Raw genomic sequence first — 18,783 nt, forward strand, 5'->3', positions numbered from 1 at the left:
AAAGGATCCACAAAATCACCACCAGGTAGTTGTGGGAAGAAACAAAAACATTTTATCATTATATAGCTTTTCAACTGAATGTTTTCAAATGACTATATTAAAATTTTGTGATAAGGTTGTAATTTTGATTTTGAACCAAAACACCAAAATCTAATGTGATATTCAGATAATTTATATCATTATCATTAATACCTCCATGCTTTTCCCCCTCAGGCTGTACATGTTAGCATCAAAACATAGCATGCCCCCTACCCCTGGCTTTTTTAAAGCGTAAGTACAATAAAAGTTGATTTATTTTACTTTTTCTTTTATATTCTTTGCTTAATGTTCCACTCTGTGCTTTGACTGTAGGCTTCCTAGAATGTCTATAGGTCATGCTATAGGAAGCTGATATTTGGCAAATTTAAGATCATGGAAATGAAGTGGCTTAAATGATAAGTAAATAATTCAGTTAAACAAGGGCGTTTCTGTTAGGTCGTCTTACAATCAACTGGCCCAAGTGCTTCCCAGAACTTCACAGATAAAAGAAAATAATAACAATTATTATTATAAAAGTTATGTAAGGAAATAATTAGACTGAATTTAGGCGAGAAAACTCAGAGGCATAGGTCTTATTGTTACCTGAATTATTATCTGAATATCTGTCACACTGCAAAAGAAAAACACAGCATAAATTAACTGTCCTGCTCTTGATCCTAAAAGTAAAATTCAGAGAAATTTAAGAGTAATTTCCAAGCACTGGCTTCAATTCTCAGTGGAACAATCCTAATGTGTGTCCAAGATGCTGTGATGCACTTGGAGGTCCGATGCCCTCACTAATGCAACACGGAATACAAATTTCAGGGAGTTCAACTGTCAGATTCAAGTGCCCTGGAACAACTCATGACAACAATGAAAACTTGAAATCTTGTCTTTTCATAAAATAATTATATTTCAGAACTCACAAGGACCTTACAACTCAACCTTACAGTCTCTTCTTCCTGGCTGAGTGAGGCTCAGGGAGGTAACTGTCGGTTGATGATCACTACTTGTTAATGGCAGAACTGGAGCTGAATCTGGGTCTTTCTCCCTCCATCCAGCATTGTTTCCGCTCATCCTACGGCCCCTCATTATGCCCAAAGATGTGGTGTGGTTTCACAGAGATAATGCAACAGCCCACTCCCCAAACGTGTCTACTACTTCTAGTCTTTGGCTGAGAATTAAAAAACACTGATACCAGCAATAAGTCACATTTATATTTCTACAGTCTCATGGAAGGCTTTCCTGTTAATTTGAATTGTATCCTTTTCCAGAGAATCGTAAATGTGAAAAAGATATCAACATTCATGCCATTTTTCCTGTACTCTTCACTCCCACAACCCCCATCCAAAAGACTGAACCCTTGACATAGATGGCTACAGCTTGCAGCTGTTGTCCACCACCCAGATAAAGGAGGCTTGTGAGCATGTGAGCATGTGCAGCATAGTTCCCGTATTAAGAGAAGCTGCCTAAATGAACTCATGCCCTAAACAGCATGCTCCAGTACTCTGACCAATTTCATACCATAATCAAAAATATTCAATTAACAATAACAGATAGCCCTCTGTTCTGACAACGGTCCCTTTGTTCCCCCAGCATTTGTCATGGGTAATAATGAGGACTTTGAGCAGGGGCATCATCAGTAATGTTCATGTCAGGAACCTGGAGCTCACACATCCGCTCCCCAGCGGAGCACTCCGCCTTTCTGGAGCTGGGCCATGGAATGCACAAACGGTGCCGTTACCAGGCAGCCAGCTAGTGACCGTGGCCAACTGTAATGCTGGCACAGAGCTTTCCCCTGAAGGAGAAAAACAAAAGTTTTCTCAGTAAAATGTGAATACAGTTTTCCCTGAATTAAGCACTCATACAACTCACTAGAAAGTGAAAGGTATCAACAGTCAAGGTTCGGAGTCACTCCTCAAAAGCTACCGCTGTTATTCCTGGAAGATCCTACAGATCTAAACAATCTCAGACAGATTAAATAAGAAATTTTGTGTATTTTAATGTGGAGAGGATTCTAAGCTTTCAAATTATTTTTAACAGAAATGAGACCCCAAAAAGACTTTTTAGTTCTAAGATCAGTAATATTTCCCAAGACCCACAGTTTCCATCTCCAGCAGGATACTAGGGAGGGAAAAGAGCAGGGTGAGCCTTCTACCTCTGCACTATCTGCCTACACATTTTAGGATTAGCCCACCTTTTGGTGAATCAAGAACTCCCCATTAGCCCAACTGTCAGTTAGTCAACAAACGTTCACTGAGCACCTACTGTGAGCAAAGCACTGGCTGCCACCAGCCTACTACCATTATGGAGAGGAAAAAAAAAAAAATTGTCCAAAGCACGCACTCTGCAGCCAGAGAGCCTGAGTTCAAATTCTTGTCCTGTCACTTCCTGGCTATGACCTTGGGCAGGTTACTTTAACTCTCCTCGCTGTAGTTTTCTCATTTATAAATGAAGACAATTATAGTGTCGGTCATGTGTGTTTATGAGAATTAAATGAACAAAGTTTGAAAAGCTCTGGAACAGTGAGCAGCCCCAGTGAACTCTCAATATGATTATCAATAATCATTTGTGAGCATGGCCAGGTAGCTATAATCAGACCTCACATCCCTGTGGACAGCTTCAGAAGAACTACATCTTGTCTCCTTCCCCTCACTATCTGAAGATGGAGAGGATGGCAGGGAGTTCCAATAGTGCTTCCTTCTTATATGGGCTTTAATAAAGAGAGTCAACTACAGTTTCAGGCTTTCTGGGTTATATGCAGCATCATATCACCCATTTAGAATCCCAAAGGCTGATGTGAAGTTGTCAAAACTCTGCAAGCCCAACGCATTAGTAAACTTGGAAGATCTTCCATCCACATTCCTAGAAGTCCTAAACTAGACCCAGATTATCTTCCGAAGTTCCCTCCAGGGCCGAAGTAGTGCTGGTCTAACTCCAATGCTTGTTCTGCCTCATTTGTCAACTTGATGCGCATACGATAAGGAAAACCACTGGACTGTTCTGTCCTTGGGAATTACATTTAGTGAAGTTAAATTAATAAATACCAAAGAACACAATGATTGGTTCCCTTAAGAAGGGAACACTAGAAGCAGTCCATCTATTTCCTTATTTGCCTCACTCACTCAGCCCAAGAAAATAATCTCAGCCGTCCCTTGCCTCCAGATCAACTCTGAAGTTACTTCCCGGGCCTGGTACAATCTTCCCACACACATACACTTTTAAGAAAAAAATACGTTCTCAGTAGAGGTTTGGCTAACATAGTAGAATTCTGTCTTCCATTCTAGTCTGCCCAACGACCACGTAAAACCCATGTCAAAGGCATGATCATAGAAGGATATAAACACTAATAAAACTATAAAGCATATTTTTAAAAAAAAACACCCTATTCTAACAATACCTTACATCTTATAATATTACATATGTATATTTTTGGTTAAAAAATATCCCTTCACATATTTCCAAACCTGCACCCATTCTCGAGCAGAGAATCCACATTTCAGTGACTCTTCACAGTCTGTAAATACCTGGAATGCATAAACAAGATTCCGAATATACTATTAGATTATGCAATCAATTATCTGCAGCGGAATGGGAAGGATCGCACGTCTGTAATTATTGGTAATGATGACTTCAGGAAGGGAGGAATATGTCTGTTTTACTCACTGCCTTCCCTGAAGCTAGCACAATGTCCAGCATACATTAAGCACTCAATGTTCATGTAGTAAGAGCATAAATTTCAGTTACTGATCTGATCAAAAATGAAAATTAAATCTGCCAATTTTGAGTTTAGAGTTTGGGTTGCATCAAGACTTAAAGGATTACAAATTATAGAAAGATTTTGTGGAGAACTTAAGCATAAAGATAGTACAATTATGAAGCAATTGTGGCATCTTATAGAACCTAAAGGCAAGAATGCACCCGAGAGGCAGTCTCAACAGGGATTGAAGCATAAGAAGAAATCCAAGGTATCTTCCTCTCTCTGCTATACTGTTTGTTGTGCCATTTCATTCCTCTTTCTCCCTGCAAGTTGACTTTAGTTCATATAGAGAATAAATGCATGACTTGTGAGTCAAAATCCCAATGACACTCACAGCATTTCAATAGCATCCACACAGAAAGACTGCCTAACCTGGGTATTCATAAAGTCTGTGGCCAGAGAATGGGAAAGGAAAGCTTTTGTAGCCATCATAGCTAGTGTCAACACGTAAGTGGGAGGAAGAGCCTGTAAACTAGGAAGGCTCCAATTAGAGGAAATGCTGTGCCTTCACTCTCCAAATACTTTAAAGTTGTATGTCTTACCTTGAATGCCTCGACCCAGAATGTTATCTAGGCATTTGCTATTCAAGTTAAGCATCTATCACTTGCCACTAACGAGTCTTGAGTTATTCGAGTGACCATATAATTTAGCTTTCAAATCAGGACACTTTGAGAGAAGACACTGTTAATAATTATACTGAGACAACAGATGTATGCAGGGAATGTCTCAGACAAAATGAGACATATGTCATCTTATGAATAACACACAAACTGGTTCTCTGCTTCCTCATCCACATAGAGGAGCACGATTTTAGCTGACAGCTTCAAGTTTGTACATTGTTCTGAGTCCAGTTCCCTATGAGAAAATAATTTCTACCTTTCAATACGAATTCCAACAAATTGAAAGAAACCAATTACTCATAACCAAGGAGGTGTGGTCACATTACAAGAAAATCGACTCTGGGAGCTCTGCATTCCTAACGCTGTGTTTGTTTGGAATGGAGTCGGGTGGGTGGAGGGTTGCATTTCTAGAAAAATGGAATCTTTGGGAAACCCAACGTTGGGACTTCATCCTACATAAGCTTAATGCTGTGCAAGAGACCTAGAGGCCAAAGAATTCCCATCAAAATGACTACACAACTTTATGAGTTAGCCTGCCACAGCACCATGGACACTTGCAGAAAACATGTAATTCCTGTATCAGAGACAAAGGACGTTATTACTCACAGCAAAAGCAGCCACTGCCCACCACTGTTAAGCTGTAGCCTATGATGCTGGTTAAAGTATCACCAACTAGCTGTACTGCATGCAATAAGTCATTTGGCTTTTCCAGTATTTAGTCTCCTCACCTTTATTTTTGCTATGCAGACCCTGAAAGAGATTTTTAAACTAGTTTACTTAAGCAACAGTTGAGAAATTATTGTTTTTCCAAAGCTCATATGAGAACAGTGGAATCAATTACCCTATACTTTTAAAAGGTTACTATGTTATACAGTAAATTAATATACAGTTGGAGATTATGAGGAAGGTATAGTTGTCTGTACTTAAAATTAAAATATGAAATAAGACTCCTTTTGGTGGACACTGTTCAAATAACCCTGGAATCAGACGACCATTTACAGAGCTCCACTGTGGTGTAGACTTAACAAAACAATTAAGTGTTAAGTCGGGAGTGTGAGTATGAAACAGGGTCTCTCTTGAGTGAATGCCATTGAACCACACCAAATCCTTTATTTTGCTAAAATTGTTCCTCAGACTTTCCAACTGATCATACATATCTGTCCATCATGCTTCATCAATTTCTCAACTTAAAGACAAAAATAGTTTTGCTCAGTGTATCTGTTCAATTATAGTCACTGTAATTATGACTTTACTTTTAAATAATCCATGCTGTATATTTTTTTATGTTGTAAAATAAATTAGATTTTGTTTGGGGTAATTTCACTCTATCCTTTGCAGTAACATAAGGTAACAGTTTTGCTCCACTTTCAAATGGACTTTTCATTCTAGCTTCTCTCACCTTCCTCTGGAGTGTTAATTACAGGTGAAATCTGATACTAATTGGACCAATAGGGTTATACATAGCCCTACGCCTTTCAGTATCATTATATTTACTGTGAATTATTTAATTATAGGTTCTACAAAAGGATACTGATAATAGTGTTTTCAGGGTTTTTCTTCCCTCTTATTCTCACGCGAACAGCTTCCTGATCTTTCGAAAGGAATTTGTGTTTGTGAGTGTGTGTTTATCATCTTTTTTTTTTTTAATGTTTTACAAATTTCTAAGCCATGAAGTGGTATGGACATTTTTTATTTTGTGACATGGCTTTAATTGAACAAACTGTCCTTCAAAATGCAGTAGCAAACTATAAATCAATAAAAAATGTTAAAAAAAAAAACCATAAAAAACAAAATGCAGTAGCAAAAATGGAGGTTCTCCTTCCACTGCAGTCCTACAAAGAGAAGCATTAGTAAAAATTGGAGGGTTTTCTTTTCTCCTATAACAGCCATTTTTCTGTTCATAATTGTGATGTTTTTATTTAAGGAACAGCTTACACCTGGTTCCAAATGCAGCAGTAGCTTACAATTGTGTGCACATCAGTTTCAGCTAAAGAAATTTTAGGTGCTAATCCATGCATTACTGAAGAGGTAAAATTTCCAACGTTTTACTGAGAATGTACAAACACATCATGTCAAATAAGATCATTGCTCCATCATGTCCTGCTACAAACTCTAAATGCTTCAGAGACCAACTTAAATAAATGTGGCCACCTAACAGCCTATATGGGATATATTTATTTTCTCATACATATTCATAAAAACAGCAATAAGACATGATCCAATTGATAAATATTCAATTTACCAGGTTAAAAATTATGACAATAGCAGCAATATATTTAGTGAAAAAATAGAATTAGTTTTTAAAATATATTCAGATTTTTAGCCTCTGCATTCATTCATTCATTCATTCATTCATTCTCAGTATATGCTAGACCCTGGAGAACAATCGTGTGGTCTCCGTCCACAATGAGCTGACCTTCTAGTGCAGGAGTCTGGCAGTAAACTAGCAATACAATAGCCAATGAATTAAATACATACAAAAGGTGATGAGTGCAAGGTAGAAAATGACCAGCTTATTCTGAGAGAGAATAAAAGTGCTAACGTTCGTCAGATAGGATGGGCAGGAAAAGTCTCTCCATTAAACTAAGACCCAGAAGATAAGAAGAAGCCTCTTTGGAAATAGTTGTATTTCTGCTGGAGCAAGGAAAACAAGTGAACAATCAGAAAAGAGGCTGTTGGTTAAAGAAGTTTTCTGATCATGGAGCAGGCGCTCCAGGGACACAAGTGGCCAAGGGAGAGTGAGTCAGATCGGCAAATGTTACAGAGTCCACTGTGGAGATGACGTAATACTAGCTACTTGGGGGGCCTGGGCTTCATATCATCACTGAGGTGAACTGGGAAAAGAGGCATGGTTGAATTAATTATAATAAATTTCTACTTAGAAGTAAGCATCATTCCAGCACTGAGCTCACAAATATTTTGCTAGGTGGCATGGCATCCTAAACCAACTGACTGGCTATTAGAGCACCTCTGCTCAAATTTGTGATGATGTAAGGTTTTCATCATTACTTTTAACTAATTATAATAGTAAATAAATAAAACATGATAAATTTGTGTGACATGTTTTTGACACTACCTAATCCCTACGCCTTTCGGTAGGCTGAACATGCAGTGAGAGCAGAATTGGGTGCTAATGGATTCTGACTCCCTACCACGTCTAGAACTTTCACCACTGATAAATATACTGTCATAGAATGGTTTTAGGATAACAAAGGATTGTGTGCTGAATCACTTTTTCTTTACTCTGCAACTATTTGGCTCAGTTGATTACTGCCAGTGCTTAAATGACTGAGTTAGCTTTGTTCTCTTCCAAGGCCTTAAGCTGCCACCCCTACAACAGCCAGTTTTCTCAGAAGATCACGTTTGTTATTGTTGTTGTTGTTGTTAAATTATTTGCCATTTCAAAACTAACTCAAGCGTAAGTCTTAAAATCATAGATCAATTCTGTCATATGCAAAGGATGGTCAGTACATTCTTTTGATGTATGGTAAAATCCTTGCTTTATATTGAAGCAGAGGCATAAAAAGTGTAAGCGACTTGCTGAAATCATAAAAAAAATTGTGATGAAAAAGAGAATTGAATACCCATTTTTGACAGTAGAGAGTAATGAGACGCCAATCACCTTAAAAATAAACCCTATCATATGACCACCAACATGACCCAGAAAGAACTGCCTGGCCATTTACAGCTGAATGTGGTGGAACAGGAGGAATAAATTTCAAGTTAGCCAATTCATTTGAAGTTTCTATCCTCTCTAAAAAAAATACGAGTGAAAAGAGTGGGTTTTAAAATCCTCATTTTCAAGATAAAGAAACAGAAGTCTGTTCAGAGTTGAAAAACCTAATTGTCTGGAGGTTACCTAAGAATAATGGAATTAGAGACATCAGATCCCAAAAACATACAAGTAGTAGTCTGAGAGGCAGAGATTTACTTTGAGAACCCAATGACATAGCAAGGAATTCCAGTAAAACATAGAAAAGATAAAGAAATGGTAACCTGCAGAGAAATGCATTAGGTGATCTTTTATTCTCTCCTAAAGCACTGCAGTTCATTCACATAGAACAGTATGTTGAACCTTGTCAAACTGAGAGCACGGTCATAACATGGTGAGTTCTTGATGTGTTTAAAGAAGATGTGTCCCCAAAGACATTATGACTTTGTCACCAGAAGCAGGAGTTCTGCTATGGAAATGGCTGCATTACTTCATATAACAAGGTATCCAAATGTTTTCCTAAAAATTCAAAGGCCACTGGCCATTGAGAGCTTTCCATAATGACACCAAAAAGTGAGAGCAAGAAAACACACTGAATTTGGGGTAGAATGCACTCTCCAACCCTCAAATGACAAGCTTGTTTTTGTTTGCATAGGACATGAGTGACAGGAAATATAAACTCAGGCAGCAGAGCTGGAAAATGTGGTAAGTAGAAAATGTGCAGTTCTAGAGAACACTGACCTTCTGTTCCATGAAGGAAGGGCCAAAGATCGTGAATTAATGTTTTGCTTAGGAAGAAAGTGCAAATCCACAGATCTAAAAGTTTCAATGTTTCACTACAAGAGTAATAGAAAAGAAGTACTTTCCATGTTACAATTTCCAAGTCAAAATCCAATCCAACTAAGGATGTCTTTAAAAGAAATAAGGTCCCCCAGGTGGTTAGTACTAAGAAGTCTAAGCTGAAACCCATCAGTTACAAAGTTATCTTTAGCTAGAACAGTTTAGCCATACATGATTACAGAGGCTGAAGGTACTTAGGGCAGAGCAGAAGCCATGGTGATGCCACCAGCTTCCTGCCACATGTCCACACCACTGAAAGAAGTGACATTAACAGATTAATTCCCCTCCCATGGGTCTCTGAGTTACAGTGATTAAAAAAACAACGAATACCAAAAGATGTAAGACTTTCGCATTCCGAACCAAAGTAAGCAGCTCTCGCTAGTTGTAGCAGCCCTGTGCAGGAGGTAGCCTCTGGCTACATGGGGCTACTGAATGCTTGAACTGCGGCTGGTGATGTGTTGTTAGCATAAAATATGAACTAGATTTAGAAGACCTAGTACCAAAAATGTAAAGTATTTCATTAATAATTCTTTACATTTACTACATGTTGTTAAAATTATGCTCTATGAGAGATATTGGGTTAAATGAAATATATTATTAAAATAATTTATCTGTTTCCTTATCATTTTTAACGTAACTATTAGGAAATTTTTAATTACATATGTGGCTCACAAGAGATTTCTAACAGACAGTGCTGAGTTACAGGTGCCACATGGTATTGATAATAAATAAATAAACAAACAGCAATGGAGACGTGCGTTTCCTCTTCCAGAAGGTCTTGGCTGGAAACTGAGATGGACCATACAGTCTTTGTACCACTAAGAAGCTGGATATGGAAGGCTACACTTTTCCAGGTGACTAAGAAACTAGTAAATCTGTAATTCTACAAAAATTAGGCCACAGAGCTATGAATTATACTGACCATGCTGGAAACGACAAGGGCTTTTTAAAGGAACAAGAGAAAAGGGGCTCAAAGAACCACAGGTATGGACTCATTCAGACAGATGTACTAAAGACAAACAATGCGAGAAGTGTGTGGATTCAGATGTAGAAACTAAAAGGAGGCACGCTCCAGAAGGCACCTGTGACCTTTCTGTAGGCACCAATCCACATAAACCAGTCCCAACAGTGAGGCTTCTGCTGTGACACACTGAGAACTGGCTTGTTCTGCAACTATCCCGATGCTCTTCTTGTGCTCCTTCCTATACTACAGAGCCAGAAAGATGAAGAGAATGTCTCACACGCTCTCAACCAGCTTAGATTCTAGATGTGAGTTTGGTTATGCCAGTCAGATGCCAACACAAGACTTGAGTTTGTAACTGAGTCCATGGTAAAGAGCAGAGCTGGAGCATCAGTGTTGCAGGCTTGGTTCTCAAGGTGATAGCTGGAAGGGTAAAGCTTCAGTCGGATAGGCCGCTCTCTCATGATGGCCAGCAGAGCTCTTTGGTTGTCCAGTGTTGCCATGAAGCCTGGAGGGGGTGGGGGTTGCTCCTAGAAGCTCAATCTAATATCTGTCTCTTCAGCTACAAAATGTACATGAAAATGTACATGAAAAACTATCTTTTACGCTTTTGTGAGGAGTAATGAACTAATGCATTAAAAGGATTAGAATAATGATTGACACCAAGAAAGCAATTAATAACTGCTAGCTGTTATTAGAATTTTAATATTAGTTATTAGGATTTGAATTCAGGGTTGATCATGGAGGAGTTCTGCATAGAAGGTGAAATTGTAGCCAGAGGTATAATTAAGGTTTCCTCCCATGAAGAATCAAGAAAATTCCTTAATCTGGAGTCACATGTTAACGAGAAGTTAAAGAAGTCACTCTCTCAAGTAGGTAAGAGTAAGAGACTTAGACTAGAGGAACTTGCCATATAGCAATACTGCAGGAAGCTAATTACCTGGGATGGTTCGGGAAAATGTATACAGACAGAGGGACCATAAATAGAAACATCTCATTCAAAATAACACAGAAAGCAAAATTAAAAAATTATTTGCTGCTTAGTTCTCATAGTAATGGAGAGAGTTAAATGATGGTTGAACTATTTTCTAAGACTTCATTGATGACTTAACTTCCAGAGGGCGTCACTAATTGATTCTTTACATGGCTATTGAGCCTCCCATGTGCCAGGCACTGGGATAAAATAGAAAGCAAATAGGAGGCCTGTAGTTGAAATCGTGAGGATTGATAGGAACCTAAATGAAAAAGGAATGACATCTGAATAGAAAATCATCAATCTTGGGAAATACTTCTCAGGGTGGGTAAGAGTCAGTGGCATAATAATCCCCTTAAGTGTTTATTCCTTCACTTTGCACTGCACATCCCCCTTCTCCCACAGTCACCTCTGCCCAAGAGAAGTTCAATAACCAATCAGGAAGCAATGCTATGAGCTGCATGGCCAAAGCCACGGGAGCAACTTTATGTAATTTTTAAAAGTAATTTCGAATTTCTGAAAAAGTTATGAGTATTATCCAAAGAGATTTATTCCTGAATCACCTGAAAGTAAGTCGCTGACATGATACACCATCAGACTGTACAGCGTTTACGTACATTTCCTACAAACAAGAATACTCTGCTGCACAACCACAATGCAATCATCAGAACAAGAAGTTAACCCTGATATATTACTACCAACTGATCCTCAGACCCCACTGGAGTTTCACCAACTGTTCCAAGAATGTCCTTTATAAGATCCATTTCAGAAGCATGCATTACATCTAGTATTCATGTCTCTTTACTCTCCTTCCATCTGGAACAGCTCCTTGACTTTCATGAAGTGGGCATTTTTGAGGATTAGAGGTAATTTACTTTGTAGCATTATCCTCAATTTTCATTACTCTGATGTTTTCTCATGATTAGATTCAAAAATAACACAGATGAGCTGTATTTTTCTCATTTCATCCTATCAAGTGGCAAACAATCTGCTCACACCATTACTAGTAATTTTACTTTGATCACTTGATTAAGGTGATGTCTCCCAAATTTCTCCACTGCGACCTCATTCTTCAACTCCCTGTAATAAGTAATTTGTGGAGAGGCACTTTTAAACTATGTAAATATTCCCTCTCTCACTAAATTTTTAATGTATTCACTTACCTACTTCTATAAGTATGGATTCATGGTTTCTGGTTTTATTCAAGAGATTATAATCCACTATTCTCATTAGTTATTTTGATGTTCAAATTGCCTCATATACGGTCAGTGTGAGTCCCTTCAACCTGGCTCTGTGTCTGGTTGATATTGCCCATATCATTCTTAGATCAATTCTTTACTTTTGGACACAAAAAGATGTTCCAGAATCACACTGTGCTTTCCCTGTCCTGGCCTGGAATCTGCTGCTTCTCCAGGAAGCCCTGATTCCTTTTGGCTAAAAGTAGGAGTACTGCCAGCTGTCAGCCACTTCAAGGAGTGCCTGAGCTGCAAACAGCTGTCTTGCCCAAGGTCACACTCCACCCTAGGCAGCCAGTCAAGGCAGGTATGAAGGTCTGGAAAACCCAGACTGCAACTGCGACTATAACCAGGACCTGGTCCCTAGACTAATTCACTGACATTGGGGTGTTCCTGCTCCACTGACATTGAGATGTTCCTGCTCCCAGGGCCTCTCAGTGGGCAGAGGGGGTGTGTGTGTGAGCCTTTGTAGAGATAATTAAATCGAAAATCTTGAGATGGGTAAGTTATCCTGGATAACTCGGCTGAATGTAATCACAAGAGTCATTACAAGAGAAAGGCAGGAATATCAGAATCAGACAAGGAGATATGATGATGGAAGCAAAGGTCACGGTGATACAAGGCCACAGGCCAAGCAACAAATGTTGGCAGCTTGTAGAAGCTGGGAAAAGCAAGAAAATGTGTTCTCCCTTATAGCTTCCAGAAGGAATGTAGCCCTGCCAACACCTTGACTTCAGCCCAGTGAAACTGATTCTGGACTTCTGGCTTCCAGAACTGTGAGAAAATAAATTGCTTTAAAAAAAAAAAAAACCACCAAGTTTTTGGTAATCATTACAGCACCCACAGGAAATTAATCCAAAATCTATCACCACACGGAAGCCTTCCTCACCCAGCTCAGGCTCTGATACCTCGTATTAGGCCACCACCCTCCTCCATGTTGGGCTCCAACATCTTGTAACAAAAAGGCCTTCCTAGAGAACGACCTTCTCACCCTGCTCAGACTTGCAGACCTCACGCTGGGCTACCCTCTGTACAGATGCTCTCTGCACCCCACTGAGGTTCCAGCTCTGCAGGCCCCACGCCGGGCTGCTTTTCTGTGCAGATGTCCTCCTCCCTCCCTTGTGCCCCTATAGCCATTCCTAACTACCCCTCCATGGGTATATCCTTCTCCTACTGTTTGTAGCAGAGTAACCGTCTTCTCTCTTCCCATCACAGGAGGCCAGACATTTGTTCTGAGACATTGAACCAGGGAGTCTCCAGACCAGAGAATACCAGACACTTGGGGGATTCGAGGAAAGTCTTCCTACTCGAAGGTGGGAGTCCCTTCTTCCACCCTTCTCCAAAAAGCCTGGCAACCAGACTTGCCCTCAACCAGACAGGAGACTGGGGGAATCTTCCCTGGAACAAGCGAGTAGTAGCGTTTAGAAGAGACCTCACATACTGGCACTTGAGTCTGTGCATGCCACGTCACCCCTCCAGTCCTGCATTTCAATGGAATGCACCTCCACAGGGTATCGGGCAAGCTTCTGGGAGGCGACTAAGGGCCAGGGGGCACGATCCTGAACCACACAACAGTCAGCTCCTCATGGAGTGAACTTTGACCAATAGGAAAAGGGAGATAAGAAGAAGCCAAATAGATGCATTTCGCTTCTTTTTAGCCATCTACGCATCACAGCCATGCAGACAGGTCTACGTGCCGAGCTGACCTATCATGTAATGTATTACACAGTGCTGCTTCGTAGCTTTCCTTGCCTCACTTCTACTTTTTCTTACCTTCACCTACCTGGGCTTCTACAACCCAAATAAAGTACCAGAACATCAGCCCCTGAGTTAATCTGTTTTTAGAGGATCTAGGCTAAGGCAGCATATTATTTTTAAACACAGAGATATATACTTGAACAAAAGGCTGTCTCTGAGGAGTAGGACTACAGCATAGGGAGGGTGAGATGAAAGGTTATTAATTTCTTCTATAAAGTTTCTGATATTACTGATTTTTAAAACTATCTCTGTATATTACTTTTATAAATAAAAGCTTAGAAAGGAAATGCATGATGACTACTATTACATGCATTTAAAATTGCTTGCACACCTTTTATAAGTGTTCCCCACAGATCAGAGAAATAAACTAACAATTATTTGAGGAGTAGTTTAACGTTGTGACTTAAGCCTCTGTATTCATGCACATTTTATAGATTTTTCTAAAAACAAAAATCCCTTTTATGAAAAGTGAAGTTAGATATCATCTTAAGATCAAAACCTCCTTGTATCCTGCTTAAAGTGCTGTATTCCTGAGACGGAGCAAGTGCTTTACGGCAGAATAGCAGTAAGTCAATCTATAGACTCATCTTAATGAATTATAGAGGAAGGAGAAACAGCTGAAAAAAGAAACCACTTTATTTTTACATTGACTGTCTTTTGAAAAATGGAACTGAGGGTAGAATTAATGATTTAATTAAACCACTTAATGTTTTATTAAAGTCAATATGGCCCAGTGTTCCTGTGCCACCATCAGCTTATCAATAAAACCTCGTATTTGTTTTCGCCAAAGAATTCCTTTTTTTATTACATGTGCCTGTACTACAGAGCCTCTAATTGCTTCCAGGAAATCATATATACCCTTATATTATAAGATCTTTCCATTAGGGGATCACAAAATTCTACTGAAAAAAAAAATCAGGTCAGGTTCTAAAGGCATGATTTATTCAGCTTGGTCGCTACTCACCATGAAGAGCTCTATTTCTGCTCTGTTCAGCAGAGTATCTGTTCGGCTTTCACAGCAAAGGAGGGACTCAAGGTCACAAGAGCGAAGCCCACCTGAGGCGGATGTACTCGGCAGGAAGCTCTGAAGCACCAGAGGTGATTTTCTCACTAGTACCTGTTAGAGCCTCCCCCTTTCTTTGGAGTGTATTTTTTCTTATCTCAGATCTCCCCCCCACCCAGTTTGTGTATCCAACATAAATTACTGAAAGTAAATGGCCAATTCAGGGAAGAGGAAAATGGGTAAGAAGAGGCCTCCCTAAGATAAGTTACAAATGCAAGCCTGTCTATTTCATTTAAAGCATTTAGATTAGATAGGAGAAATCCTGGCAGAGAGGAAGAGCGTGGACATGCAAATCCAACGAGTAAAACGTGATTCAACATGTATGCATTCCCTGCCACCATGACTTTCCCCTCATGTGGCTTCACTTACAAGACCCAGGACAGCGCGAGACTGTAGATCGATAATCAGTCACAGAGGCCATGTCCTCATGCTCACGCCAGTCCTGTTAGTATTTCTGCTTTGGTCCTTGTATTGCTACAGGGGAACTTTCTAGACAAAAGCTGCCATTTAACTAGAAGCAAGTACTGCTCCTGCAATGCTGATTTCTGTGTTCACAGATCAAAGCCTCAGTGGGCAGGTCATGCTCCCACACTCTCTTAGGACAAGTGTCTTCTCAGGCCCCTCATTTAACAGAAAACACAGACACACAGAGGAATGTTTTCATCACATCTGTCATAAATGATTCAGACTGACCCAATGTCACAGACTTACTTTCTCCACACTTCAGCCTAATGGATTTTTATGACACTTATTTGGCTCAAATTAAAAATTTTAAAATTCACATATTTCACATTATTTGTTTCACAAGAGATTGACCAACTGGTTTGACTGACTCTAAAATGTTATTGACTTGCTCTGTAACACATATATGCTTTGGACTACCCCACATTACTCTCTTTCTTTATATTCTTGTCCACTTCTCCTTCTACACCATTTGTTTCTCATGTGTTTTTTTCTTACCTTCAATCCTCTGCCTTGTTTCCATCTCCTTATTCTTGCCCTGATTATGGAATACGAAATCAGAAGTGGATTCTTTTTCTCATTCTTTTCTTCCCCTGGTTGATTCTAAGGAACACCTGGTAGGGAAATGGGAGATGAATGTTAATACTGACATTTAATGGCATTTATTGGCAGTTTAACATACTGAACAGTAAGATATAGACATAGATGTCTTCAGTACATGCTCTTTTTTCCCCTAAAACACAGGGGAAAAAAATACATAAATTCCCACCATTCAATCCCATAATTGTTAACTTTCTCTTTTTTTAATTTTTAAAATTTGTTTTGGGGGGATGTAATTAGGTTTATCTATTTATTTTTTCAGTGGAGGTACTGGGGATTGAACCCAGGACCTTGTGCATGCTAAGCATACACTTTATCACTTGAGCTATTCCCTCCCCCTATTAACTTTCAATACAGAATTAATTTCTCCAATTTCTTTTCTGTGCAGATAATTTTAAATAAAGCTGCGCAAGCAACTTATGCTTACATTCTTTCATGAAGAAAAGGGATGGAGGGAAGGAGAGAGTTCTTTTTGACAATCATCAGACATCTTTCTCATTTCTCCTCCTTATTCTCTGCCCCACAGGCAACTCTCCCACAACAGACAACCAGTAGCACAATATACATAATTTTTTCAAATATTTCATACTTACATATGTATCCAGAAATAACACACTGTACGTAACTTCTGCCACTTGCTTTTTCATTCAACTTTAAGTTTTTGAGCTCTATCTCTGATGATTTATATAGATCTAGGGTGCTGTCATTTATATCTTTGTCAAAAGTCTCCTCACCACTTGCTAAGGAAGTAGCAGTATTTGTTAAGTATTATAGGGACAGACTCACCCCCTACTCACATTAAGTCCCCTCATAAATATATTCACCATCACTGAAAAATGAAGGTTACCTTGGCATATTCATGGAAGGACAACTTTACAGTAAAGTCCAGATTTAAAACCAAAATGAAAATTTTACTTTGGAAAGTTTAAATAATTTTGTACTTGAAAAAAGCATTTCTCCAGCTGGCTAAATTAAGGCACTACTAAAGTTCAATCCAAGAATACTCCTTGGCTTTGAATCTGTTGCCTTTTCTTGTGGTTGGAAATCAGATACATTTTTTTCCCCAAAGCTCATGCCAATGTATACTTTCTTCTAAAAGAGTTAAATAAATAGGCAAGCCAGCTCCCTTAATAATATTTCTTCCACTCAGACGATCTATTTTGGTTGAAGATTTGCATATAGAGATGCACTCAGTCTTCTTGACACATTTCCAGAAAATATGCAAATAAGGCTTATATTCTTCTAAAGCCTTTTGCTCTACTGATGTTCAATATGTAACATCCCTGCTCTCCACTGCCCTGAAGCCTTACGGTCTCTATTTTGATGCTCTGTGAAAAAGGAAGATGCTTTTAAGTTCTTCCTTCTCATCCCTTGGCCTTGTCCTACTAGTGACTGCTTTAGAAACTCTTTCAAATACCTAGTTTTCCATTTATCTTGCTTCTTTAAACTCTCCTTCTGGATCCCAGTGGTCCTTACCCTGAAAATTTTGATGAAAGCTCCCAGGAAAGGCACACATATGCTCAGCAACTCCAGCATCTTACATATGTGCATTAGAAGGATGGGGCTTCTCTAGACACTCACTGAAACCCCAGATTCAGTTCCCTGAATTACATCCAGCCTTTGCCAATCAACACTTCCCCATCTGTTGCTGTCTCTGAGACCTCTCACCTGGCACAGGCAACACAGCCCCATCTCTTTTTTCTCCCACCTTCCTAGACTCTTAAAGTCTCAGTCACAAGTCAAGCTATTCCTGCTTATTAATATGCAGGCAAGGTTGCTTGGTGGTGTCGGCCTGTCCTGTATGCCCTAATGGAAATGAATGCTGCCTTTAGCTGTCAATAGAATAAAGATTGGCATTTGCTGATGAGAAAAAGAAGCACAGTGAATGAAAACAGAGCAAATCCACTAAAAACTGAAAAATACAACACTTCTGTACAGTTAGACACTCTGGTTGACTCATTTCTCCCCAAATGTTTCCTGACCTTTTGCTATTCATTTTCCACTCCAAAATACATCTTTTTTACCCCTTCTACAGCATGAACCTGACTGCCCCAAAGGTTAACGTCTGTAGGTGTTACAAGAAGAACTGCTGCTCATACTAGCTGCCAAAACCCAGCTCACTCCAGATACTCTGGAGAACTCAATGCTGAACACAAAGCAACATGGCCTTTCAGTTTGGGGACATCACTTCTTCTATGTATTTTTTTTCAGCTTTGCAAGGAATTCATTGGTGAAAGCAGGTGACAACCGAGGTAACACCCAGACAGACTTGCCTTAAGCCCATCGATGACTCATCTTAGTTTCCACCATCTGTACAGTAAGGATAAAAATAAAGCGATTTTTAAATTATCTCTATGTATGTTATTCTCCTGCAAAATTGATATTTAAGCTGATTTCCCTTCTACATGTTTCCGAAGGAAATTCCCCAGTCACCAATTGACTCATGCTGAGAGAATATAAACTTATTTTAATATCAGCCTAAGTAGAACACATGTAGAATATATGTATGTCACCTAGAATTATAGATTGTGTTCTTTCATCAAAGGTACATAATTCAGAACTTAAACATTTATTTATGGTCTGCACTTATGTTATACCCTATGTGGGTAGGTAATTGGGATCTTAATATTGTCCCACAGGGTTTCTAGAATAAGTGTTTTTAGTATCAAAAATGAAAACAGCTGTATGTTGTAAAGTCCTACTCCATGTAATCCTGTCTCAGAGAGTAAGTTTCAGTGAGTCTTTGATGGTCCAGATCACGTAGCTTCACACTAGGATAAG

General features: G+C 39.2%; 1 long non-coding RNA gene across 1 annotated transcript in view; it reads right to left on the bottom strand.

The window, feature by feature from the left end:
* The window catches only part of LOC140695603 (uncharacterized), a 137,243-nt gene that overhangs the window by 17,581 nt on the left and 100,879 nt on the right, over positions 1-18,783 (bottom strand). Inside the window, exon 3 of the long non-coding RNA XR_012071275.1 lies at positions 15,901-16,016. This is a non-coding gene — a long non-coding RNA (uncharacterized lncRNA). The remainder of the gene's footprint in view (positions 1-15,900; positions 16,017-18,783) is intronic.

This window comes from Vicugna pacos, chromosome 3, assembly GCF_048564905.1.
Source record: "Vicugna pacos chromosome 3, VicPac4, whole genome shotgun sequence".
Taxonomy (NCBI): Eukaryota; Metazoa; Chordata; class Mammalia; order Artiodactyla; family Camelidae; genus Vicugna; species Vicugna pacos.